At 40.6% G+C, this 11876-nt stretch overlaps 1 protein-coding gene across 1 annotated transcript in view; it reads right to left on the bottom strand.

Annotated features, from left to right (window-relative positions):
* PAIP2 (poly(A) binding protein interacting protein 2) overlaps positions 1-5897 on the bottom strand; it is a 15829-nt gene extending 9932 nt beyond the window's left edge. The window contains exon 1 of the mRNA XM_012646377.1: positions 5749-5897. The gene's annotated coding sequence lies outside the window, so the exon portion shown is untranslated. The remainder of the gene's footprint in view (positions 1-5748) is intronic.
* Between the last annotated feature and the right edge of the window lie 5979 nt (positions 5898-11876).

The raw sequence follows: 11876 nt of genomic DNA, 5'->3' as shown, positions 1-11876 counted from the left end.
AGACCAGCCTGAGCAAGAGCGAGGCCCTGTCTCTACTATAAATAGAAAGAAATCAGCCAAACAACTAAAAACAGAAAAAATTAGCCGGGCACGGTGGTGCATGCCTGTAGTCCCAGCTACCTGGGAGGCTGAAGCAGGAGGATCGCTTGAGCTCAGGAGTTTGAGGTTGCTGTGAGCTAGGCTGATGCCACGGCACTCTAGCCCAGGCAAGAGAGTGAGACTCTGTATCAAAAAAACAAACAAAACAAAACAAAACCCAAAATTGCACAGGATATAACTATTTAAATTTCTTCTGTTTCATATCTACTTTGATTATATGTCCTTTTCCTTGACAAGGCCTACCAGGGATTTCATCTTTAGGAGGAAAAAATCCAGCTTTGCAATTCACAGAACAGTGAGTATAATACTCTTCATGTGTGGGAATGTGTGTCTATATATATTCGGTCTGCAAATGCATATAATCTCTGTAAGGATATAAAAGAAATTCACAAGCAAATCACCTATCTGATAAAGGACTTGTATCTAGAACATATAAAAAACTGTTACGATCCAATAATAAAATGACAAATAATCCAATTTAAAAATGGGCAAAGGATCTGAATAGACAATTGTCCAAAAGATGTACAAATGGCCAATAAGCACATGAAAAAATGCTCAACATCATTACCATCAGGGAAATACAAGTGAAAACCACAATGAAATACCAGTTCACACCCATTAAGTTGGCTACAATAAAAAAGACAGATAACAATTGTTGGTAAGAATATGGAGAAACTGGAACCTCATTCACTTGTGGTGAGAAAGTAAAATGGTACAGTTGCTTTGGAAAATATTCCAGCAGTTCCTCAAAAGGGTAAAACATAGAGTACCATTATGACCCAGCAATTCTATCAGATATATACCCACCAGAAATGAAAATATATGTCAATACAAAATCTTTTACACGAATTGTTCATAGCAATATTCTCAATAGCCAAAAAGTACATACAAACCAAATATCCATCAGGAGATAATATGACATGGTATATCCATATACTGGAATATTATTCAACAATAAAAACAAATGAAATCGACTGTAGTGATGGATGTACAACTATATCCTTACACCAAAATCACTGTATACTTTAAATAAGTGAATTACATGGTATGTAAATTATATCTCAATAAAGCAGTTTAAAGAACCTGAGAATACAGATTGCCTCCAGGAGATACTTTTGTCATATCTTCTGAGTTCTCAATGGATTAGCTATTAAAAATTCAACTTTAATAAACAAGCCCCCTGCTTTTGGTTTTATTGATCTCATCTACTTATTTTTGTTTTCTCTTTTATAAATTTCAGCTTTTCTCACTTTATTTTCCCTTCTCTAATTAATATCAACCTGTTTGTTGCTTTGTTTGTCAAGTTGACAAACATGTTTATTTTCAACCTTTCACTTAAATCTAGTATTTTCCCTAGAAGTTTTCTTTTCTTTCATTTTTTTTTGAGACAGAACATTGCTCTGTCGCCCTGAATAGAGTACGGTGGCATCATCCTAGCTCACTGCAACTTCAAACACCTGGGCTCAAGGGAGCCTCCTGCCTCAGCCTCCTGGGTAGGTGGGACTAACGGTACCCGCCAAGGGAAGCCAAGGAAGGAGAATCGCTTGAGCACAGGAGTTCAAGGCTGTAGTGAGCTATGATTGTGCCGCGGCACCCCAGCCTGGGCAATAGAGTGAGGCCCTGTCTCTAAAAACAAAACAAAATAAAATAAAAATAATTTTACTTACCCACTTCTGCCTTCCAGGACCTTCTGAGTTTTGTGGAAATTATTTAGCACTGTTAGATTCACACTATTAGGTTCTCACAGGACATATCTTTTAAAATAATTTTTGAATCAAATACTTGACAATTCACATTATCATCTACTTATATTAATATTTTACTAGATTCATTGCTCATCATTGTTTCTTACATCCATCATATTCACCTAACTTGACATCTTTGTTTTGGTTTAATTTTCATTCATTCATTCATTCATTCATTTATTTATTTATGAGACAGAGTCTCACTCTCTTGCCTGGGCTAGAGTGCTGTGGCATCAGCCTAGCTCACAACAACCTCAAACTCCTGGGCTCAAGCGATCCTCCTGCCTCAGCCGCCCAGGTAGCTGGGACTACAGGCATGCACCACCGTGCCCGGCTAATTTTTTCTGTTTTTAGTTGTTTGGCTAATTTCTTTCTATATATAGTAGAGACGGGGCCTCGCTCTTGCTCAGGCTGGTCTCGAACTCCTGAGCTCAACAGGAGGATCTCTTGAGGCCAGGAGTTGGAGACCAGCCTGAAAAACACAGTGAGACCTCCTCTCTATAAAAAAATAGAAAAATCAGCCAGGCAGGCATGGTGGTGCACACCTGTGGTCCCAGCTACTTGAGAGACTGAGGCAGGAGGATTGCTTGAGCCCAGGAGTTTGAGGTTGCAGTGAGCTATGATGATGCCACTGCACTCTAGCCCAGGCAGTAGAGTGAGATCCTGTGTCAAAAACACCAATAAAAAAAAAGCACAACTCATTAAAATTTAAATAGAGTTCTCTTAGGTTTCTTTCATTAATCTGTCTTAGGCATCACCTTTTCTCATTCCCTTGGACTCCACTTTGAACTACTGTGACTCCTTAACCTTATTTGCACATGTATTTATCTAGTTTATACATACACACACATATATATATATAAATATTTTTAAGTGTACTAGTTATCTCTTTGGCAGTTAGAGAGGATCAAGAAATTTTTCCGTTGGTCTACTTTCCAATGACAGAAGTCTGTGAGAAGCAGTGAATTTTTTGTTTTAATGTTTGGCAGCATAAGGTAATGATTAAAAAAGCAACGGCTCTGGAACCAGACCACCTTACTAGTTGTGTGACCACCAGCAAGTTATTTAACCTCTCTCAGTCTCATTTTCCTCATCTATTATATGGCTAATAATAATAGTACCTTAGGTAGACGGCCTGGCACATAACCATTAGCATTATGTATTTTGGTGCTTATTAAACATTTAGAGCAGTTAAAGGTCTCCGGACCAAGGCAGAAGGTAAAAATCACAGGTCCTAAACCTACAGGAGTGAAACAATGCCACAGAAAAATCCAAATCAAAGGCTACCCAAATCTCAACTGCAGTCTAACAACAGTAATTAGGCAAGAACAAGGATGGATCATCATTACTGATAAAAGCTCAAGCGCATCAGAAACACCACCCTAATTTATACAAACTAATATAAATAAGAAGCAGAGACGATTCAAACTCTCTAAACTTGTGCTATCCAATATGGTAGCCGTTAGCTATATATAGCTATTTAAATTTAAATTAATTAAAATTTAGTTCTTCAGTAGCATTAAGCCACATCTCAAGTGCTCAGTAACCACACATGGTTAGTACCTACCTTACTGGAAAGCACCACTCTAAACAATGAGGAAATTAAGAAAGTAAAATTGAGTTATTACAAGTTGAGTTATTATTTGCTGTATCAAATGAAAACTATCAATGCACCTGTGTAACAGATGGTCCAGATCACAACTTGGACAATTTTAACCTTGGACCAGAGTCAGAAGAACAAGGTTCAAATCCCAGCTATGCCACTAACTACCAAAATAAAGTACCCTGGATGTGTCACTAAATCACATGCAGCACACTATATGGTTAAGAGTATACACAATTTCTGGACTACTTGGATTGGAATTTCATCTTTTACTAGCTGTGTGACATTGGGCAAGTTACTTCACATCTCTCATGTGTTATCTTCATTTTATAGTAGGGCCTACCACCTAGTGATGTTGAGGATTAAATTTGTTAAGATTTGTAAAAGCACTTAGAACACTGCCTGCCATTACTAAGTGCTACATAAATATCTGCTAAATAAAATAATCTCTAGCTTCTGTTTCCTTAATTTCAACATGGGCAAGATAAAATTTGCTCTATTTCACAGACTGTCATGATAATGAATATGAAAATAGTCTGTAAATTACAAGAAGATGTAAACGCACAAAAGGTTATTAGATTACAAGGGGCCAGGGCCTTATTTTCCACCTTCTTTAAACTCCCACAATATCCACTAAATTACTGTACTAATGGTGGACATTTAATAAATTTTTAAATTTTCATTAAAACTGGAGCACCACACTCCGGTCATGAAGGAATAAACCTGAATATGGTACACAGTGCAAATTCAAGGAAAAGCCTGCTATGAACTCACTCCGTCTCAAAGAGGGTGGAAATTACCTACATGGATTTGAGCTCTTAAGGAGCAATAATGCACAGCCTTTAAGGATTACAGTGGTCTCCATTTCCTAACCTCCATCACTTAAAGAAACAGATGAACAGGCTTCGTAATTTTTGGAAAGTTACCTATCTTAATTTGCAACGGACACTTTTTTTGTGAGAAATAATGTTGTTCAAGTTCACAATTAACAAGTGGTATAAACAGACTTGTCCCAAATATTCTTTCACAAACTGGAAACAGAATCACAAAACAGCAAATACCGGAGTCTCATTAAAATCTTTATAGGGAACCTTTTCCTATTTGCAAACATAACCTACAGGTGATGAAATATCAGAGCCTACTTAATGAAAATACAAACCAACACCTGATCAACTGCTCTAATGAAATTTGTGAAAAACAATGTCATCACATTAGATTAGCCAGCACATGCAAAATGGGAATTTGCTTTCTGTGAAATAAACGTCAAAGGCTGTCAGCTATGTCAGACCTTCTCCCAAGGCAAACTGGAAGCCATATAAATCCTTTTTAGAGTTTCAGGTTTTTAATGAGGTGATGGGACTGCTGAATAAGGGAAAGCAAGACAACAAAAGGAAGCAGTTCAATAACGCCCTTTTCAGGAGTCACTAGACTATCACTGCTGGCTGCTGCAACAAACATTCAGTGCTGCAACAAACATTTAGAAGACATAACTTCACTACAAGCCTTATTAGTTTATAATTATTTTGGGGGGTGGTGGGTTGAGAGGGGAGTAAGCACAGAATATTATTAAAAGGTTAGAGGTCCAAAGTCAAAGAATGTGAACTGGGTGGGATTTTAAAGTTCATCTAATTAAAAGCCCTCCTGGAGTAAGGGTTCCCAGTACCTATCCGGAGCATGGGCCACACACAACCAAAAATATGGGGTAGGGAGGGCGAAGAAATGGTTGAAAAAAGATCAGAAAGGTACAGGCCCGTCGACAGTTGCAGAGGGTTCCCCCAGGACGCCGCCAGCCCGCCAGTCCCTCCGCCCTTTTCTCTCCCCGCAACCTCGGACTCGGCAGGAGCGCGCAAGCGCAGCCACTAGGGGCTGCGCGTGGCGACGCGCAGGCGTGAAGTGGGTAGAAACAATGAGCTTTGTTGCCGAGGCGGTAGCGGGGGAAAGGGAAAGGGTACGGGCGGAGGGAGAAAGAATTGAGGCAATGGGGAACGCGAGAAAGTGCTATCCCGGCAGCCCGCGCGCGCCACCGAGGACCCGGATAGAGAGCTGCAAGATCCAAATCATAAATAATAATGACAATGAGAAAAAGCGACGGCCATTTCTCAGAGAAGAATGAGAGGAAGTCGGCCCATATTCATCCCTCTGACTTGGCGGAAAGAGACAACGAACAACGGAGGCCCTCAAGGGCTCGGTGGCCAACAACCCGGGGAACCTTTGAGGCCCTCGGCTACCGCCGAGGTGCTGTCTCTCGACCGCCGGGGCCGCCGCACCCCTGTCGCCGCTCTGCCCGAGGGGATCCCTCACCCAGTGCACGGCAGCGGGGACGGCAGCCAACGAATCCTGTCGGCCTCCGCGGATCTCTACAGGTAGCGCCGCTCCCCCGCTCGACGAGCGCTTCGCTCGCCGCCTCTCTTCTCCAGTCCAAACAAACACCCCAGCCCGGAAGTGACTTCACTTCCGTCGCCGCCAGCCCCGCCCTCTCGTTCTGTCAGCGCTGCCCTCGGAGGCCACCAGAGGGCGCAAGAGAGAACGCGCGATCCCAAAAACTTGGTCTCCCAGGCTGCACACGCGTGCATGCGCAACGGCAGGTATACCGGGAGTCCTCTGTCACGTTCTCTAAGGGGGGCAACAGTAGGGACGCTTCACTGTTCCCACACCCGCCCAAACGTCAAAAATGATGGCATGCGGTGAGTCTGGGAGCTGGAAACTGAAGATACCCTGACAAGATACACAGACATGGACTCCTACAGACTTCAAACTCATACACCAAAGAGGAACATTTAAGTAACGACATAGCCACTCATATACTCAGACATACGCGCCAAAAGTGATACACGATGTCGTACTAACAGCGACACGGAATCATAATAAACTAAGACAAATTCACAGAGGCATACTAACTGATCTACAAGCGCCTGCATTCCGACAAGTGCAGGCACACACTTTTTGAAGCAGGATCTTTGCATACAGATGCAAAATACAAATACATGATTCCCAGGCAACCTGTGGAAATTTCTTCATGGCCAAAGGAGGAAATGCCCTGTCCAGACGTGTTAGAAGGGTAAGACCTCAGGGTTCAAGAATTTCCTAGGCCATGCACTGGTCCCATACATTATTATTACTCATGCTTCCTTGCTATCATCATTGACAAGCCCCAAGATATGTTTCTAGTAATACTAAGCAAGGTAAAGAAGAGTATATGTGTTTTCAAAACCTGGATGTATGTAGAATATGTATACACTAGTATGTATACACATATTTGAAAGGTGCACACAAACTAATAATTTCTTCCCTCTGGGGAGGGAAAATAGACTGGGAGATAGATGCAAAGAATTACCTAGGGCCAGGCACGGGGGTGCGTGCCTGCAATCCCAGCTACTTGGAAAGCTGAGGTTGGAGGATGACTTGAGCCCAGGAGTTCGAATACAGCCTAGGCAATATAGCAAGACACTAGTTTTTAAAAAAATAAAATATAAAAGAATTACCTTTTTATTTTCTTGTAAAATTAGAATCTTTTAGAACTACATTTGTAATACCTACGAAGACTTAAAGATTTTTTTTTCCTTCACAGGATGGCTTCAATCGAGAAACAAGGCTACTCTTCAGGGCCATTTCATTCATCAAAGACTGCTTCGGGCCAGTCCAAAGTCCCAAAGAAAGGAACACAGGTGTTCTGGGTCAACCACTTTGGCCACACTTACAGATCTACATCCTAAACTGGGAGGAAGAGTTTGGTTTTGTTGCCTGCTATGCATACAGGTCTGGGAGAAAAGAGATGTTGCTGTTTTACCAGTCTGTGGACTATGATTCATCCAAGGGGTGCGGGTGAAGCACCTGGAAGATAAACTATCAACCCCAGAGGCTGGAAGACATATGAACAGAACAAAATAGGTGTATAATCTGTAGATGACCCAGACACTTTTTTCTGACTGGACACTCTTAAAAGATAAACCATGAGATAACCGAATTTGTTATTTAGTAACACAAACCATTTAATTGGTTATAATGATGTCAAAAATATTTGCAGAATCCTTGCTTTTCATGTGAACCAAAGGCTCATGCTGTTCTTTCCACACAAAGGAGTTAAGATCTCAATCCCCAGATCACAGTGAGCTCACCATTGCAGTTGAGAAAGTTTGACAGGCCAGTAATTCCTTGGCATTCTCTGGACACAAGAACATTCTGATTTGCAAAATGGACTTCGAGATAGTGAAGCTATACTTGGATGGTGGTGATGATGTATAAATAGAAAACAGTGTCAGAAGAGCGAAGGCTAAGAAGTTTGCTAATGGTAAGGACAGACACTGCAATGGGACCAAAAGAGAGCCAGTTTAAAAATACCAAAGAAATCTACCTGTTTGGTTCATGTAAGTAACAATCTTAAGATGGAAGTTAAGTAGGAATTAGAGGAGAGGATGGTAATGAAGGCCCAGGATGGTTGTGAGTAGACCTCCACTCTACATTACCACCTTCCTACAGACCTCTCATTCTTGTCAATATGTATAAATTGGGTATTTTCTGACCAAAACACTCCAAATATAGGAATCTACCCAAAGAAATTGGACATATGTAAGAATATTCAGAGGTGTTACAACCAATTAAATAGTAAGCTTATTAACAGGAAATTGGTAAAATGAATTGAAACTATAGTTTTTAAAAAGATGTATATTGATATAGAATGATACCCATATTGTTTTTTAAAAGAGCAGGCTACAAAACAGCATATGTAATCTTTGAAAATTATATATGTAAACATAGCCACAAGTATAAATGCTGTTTGATAGATTGATCACCAAAATGTTAATAGCAGCATTTCCAGTCACATTTCAAAGGACTATTTTTAATATATATATATATTTTTTGATCCACTATCATTCCCAAGGATTCACTGTTTTTTGTATACTTTGATTTTTTTAGAGAGAGTCTTGCTGTCACCCAGGCTAGAGTGCAGTGGTGAGATCATAGCTCACTGTAACTTCAAACTCCTGGACTCTAGTGATCCTTCCACCTCAGTCTCCCAAGTAGTTAGGATTACAGGCACACACCACCACACCTGGCTAATTTTTAAATTTTTTGTAAAGGCAGAGTCTTGCTATGTTGTCTAGGCTGGTCTCAAGCTTCTAGCCTCAAGTGATTCTCCCACCTGAGCCTCTCAAAATGCTAAGATTGTAACTATTTTTTGTGTACTTTAAAATATTGTCTACATTCTCTGAAAGCTTATCTAGCATCTATAAAAGGAACCCCTCTCCTCCCCACACACAAAGAAAAAAATCTAACATAGGTTCCTACAGCACTTTGGTAATGGCCTTGTCCCGATGCTCATATGTATCATGTGTTCACGAGGCAGAGAATGTACCTGAACACGTGTTGAGTAAGGGCCTAGCACTGTGAAGGTAACAAGCAAAGGTCCCTGCTCTGAATGAATAGGTAAGGAGCTAAAGCATTATTAAACAAACTTTTTGAATGCCTACTGTATGTCAGCACTATTCTAGGCACTAAGATACACAAGCAGTGTTTTCTCCTAGAAAAGTTTTAGTCAAATTTAAAACTAGCCTGACTTGAATCAAATTTATATAGGTTGAATAGGCAAGATGAACAGGATTTGGAAAATAAGGTGTAGATTAGGAACAGGTAAAGGTTTTTGCAAAATGATGCGTGTCTACAGATGTAACTGGAAAGGCAGAAGTAATTCCTCTTCTCCAGCCTGGGCCAAACACTTCCCTGCTGGCTTTGTGCTGCTCAGCTGTTTTTTAAAATAAGATGGGTCAGAGATGCACTTGATGTTTGTAAGCAGCAGCAGCCAAAGGGAAAATTAATTAGCAGGTATCATTGAAGTCTCACTATCCTTTATACCAATAATCATTTAAATTGCAATCCCTTTTCACAGACTCTCATAACACCACAAATTAGAAAAGAGACATTAACTGCAGCTTATCTTTTTTTTTTTTTTGAGACAGAGGCCTGCTCTGTTGCTCAGGCTAGAGTGCTGTGGCGTCCGCCTAGCTCACAGCAACCTCAAACTCCTGGGCTCAAGTGATCCTTCTGCCTCAGCCTCCTGAGTAGCTGGGATTACAGGCATGCGCCACCATGCCCGGCTAATTTTTTCTATATATTTTTAGTTGTCTGACTAATTTCTTTCTATTTTTAGTAGAGATGGGGTCTTGCTCTTGCTCAGGCTGGTCTCGAACTCCTGAGGTCAAACGATCTGCCCTCCTCAGCTTCCCAGTGCTAGGATTACAGGCGTGAGCCACCGCGCCTGGCCTGCAGCTTATCTTTAAACAAAGTGGAGAAAAAGAAAAAAAAGCCCACATAACAAGAACAGACTTGGCAGTTACCAAAGTAGCTAGAATCTAATTACCTTTGATATTTCTATCCAACTTTATGCAGAAAAAGAATTTATTTAAATCTTTCATTTAAATCGCAAAAATCAAACAGCCAATTAAGCCACCACTTGTGATGTAACAATGCTGGCAAACTTGAGCAAACTGAAACTGGTCCTGGTTCTGATATGCAAGAGCAAGGAGTGAAACTTGAAGAGCATTCTGTCCTAGTCAACGGTAGGACTCGGACTCCTGCTGCTCTTAATGTATCCCCATTTGGATCGGGTCCTTAAAACGAACTCATCAATACTACCATGCATGAAGCAGGATGTCATGGTTCAAAGAAAGGTCATTAAGACTATATCCAATGCCAGTAATTCTCAACCCAAGTATACCCTGCTGGGGTGGACAGATGTTTATTGACTTTTGTCTACTACACTCAATGGACTCCCCCTTTCCTTAAAAGCTTACACTTTTTCTCTTTCATATTCCCTACTGTACATTTGATTTTACTAAGTTCTTCACTCTGTGTGAAAATAACAAAACTTTCTAGGATTAGAATTAAAGTTCAAGGAAAGGCCAGGGTTAAAAATCTTAAGGTAAATACTTTAATGTTGACTTTGGCCCAGTACTAGTGCTTTAACTGAGCTCTAGCTAGTATCCACTATAGTGCACATCAGCAAATCAGAGCTACTGGATAGAGAGGTGACCATTTCCATTTTTCCATTTATGTTAAATTTCAACAAACTAGTTGTTAACCAAGCCTTTTCTTTATTCCCATGTTGTTTGAGAGGTGCATGGTAAAGGGGAAAAAAGAGAAATCACCTGTCCAGGCAAAATGGTATATTTTCAAGACCTCTTGGTTCTGCTCCAGTAGCCTTCCTTGAAATTTGTCTGCACCAAGTTCCCAGAAAGTTTTAAGACATGATGTTTCTACCAAAAAATAAAGGATAGACTTGGGTAAACAGTATATAGAACTCTGAAATAGGCTGTCTCCCACAAATGATTTTAAAAATCAAAATGCTTTGAATAGGCCCTCAAATGGTAACTATTTTAGTGTTTCCTATAGTTTTTACCTTTGGAAAAAGTAGCAAAATCAGTACTTCAGGCCATAGTAACCAAGCCAAGTGTCCACTTACAACTGTCTAGCACACACATCAGCCATAAGTAGAGCAATGGTTCTCAAATCGTTGTCTCTATTTGTGACATCTCCATCACCTGGGAACTTGTTTAAAATCTGTTATCAGGACCTAGCCCAAACCTAGCAAACTGGTAATTCTGAGGGCGTCCTAGCAATTTTAATGCATGCTAACATTTTGAGAACAGTTTTAAAGGAAAACAGTTTACACACCACTAGAAGTGATTCTAAGAATCTTGCCGTTAACTCCTTACAACCATGGAATGTCATCAGAATGGACTACTTTAAACTCAGGCAAATCAACAATCTGCTCTGGGTGCTCTGTCAGGGCCTAATACAATCCTCGTAACTCTTGAATACCTTAACTTTCAGCTACACCAAACCACCATATAATGGAGGGCAACCAACAGTGTACCCAGAGCTGCTTCTATCCTAGTGCAAGTTTTTTCTTTTTAAGAGACAGGGTCTTGCTCTTGTCACCTAGGCTGGAGTGCAGTGGCATGATTATAGCTCACTGCAGCCTCAAACTCCTGGGCTCAAGTGATCCTTGTGCCTTAGCCTCCCTACTGAGTAGCTGGGACTACAGATGTGTACCACCACATCCAGCTAACTTAAATTTTTTGTAGAGATGGGATTCTCATTATGTTGCCCAGGCTAGTCTTGAACTCCTAGCCTCAAACAATTCTCTTGCCTCAGCCTCCCCAAGTGTTGGGATTACAGGCATAAGCCACTGTGCCCAGCCCCAAGTTACCTTAAATAGCTCTTATAGACTCCACCAAGCATGCTCTGCAATGTCCCTGCAGATTTCTATTACACAGCATGAGCTTTGTCACAATTTTTAAGTTGAAAAAAACCCACTGTGAATAAAGCTGAGCAAAAATATATATATAAGTATACTCTTCCTCTTTTATAACCTCAGTATCCACCACAATACTTAGTAGTTGACCATATCCTTTTCCAGTCCCCAGCACCCT

Source organism: Propithecus coquereli, unplaced genomic scaffold, assembly GCF_000956105.1.
Source record: "Propithecus coquereli isolate 6110/MARCELLA unplaced genomic scaffold, Pcoq_1.0 Scaffold242, whole genome shotgun sequence".
Taxonomy (NCBI): domain Eukaryota; kingdom Metazoa; phylum Chordata; class Mammalia; order Primates; family Indriidae; genus Propithecus; species Propithecus coquereli.
This window is presented reverse-complemented; position numbering and strand designations above follow the sequence as displayed.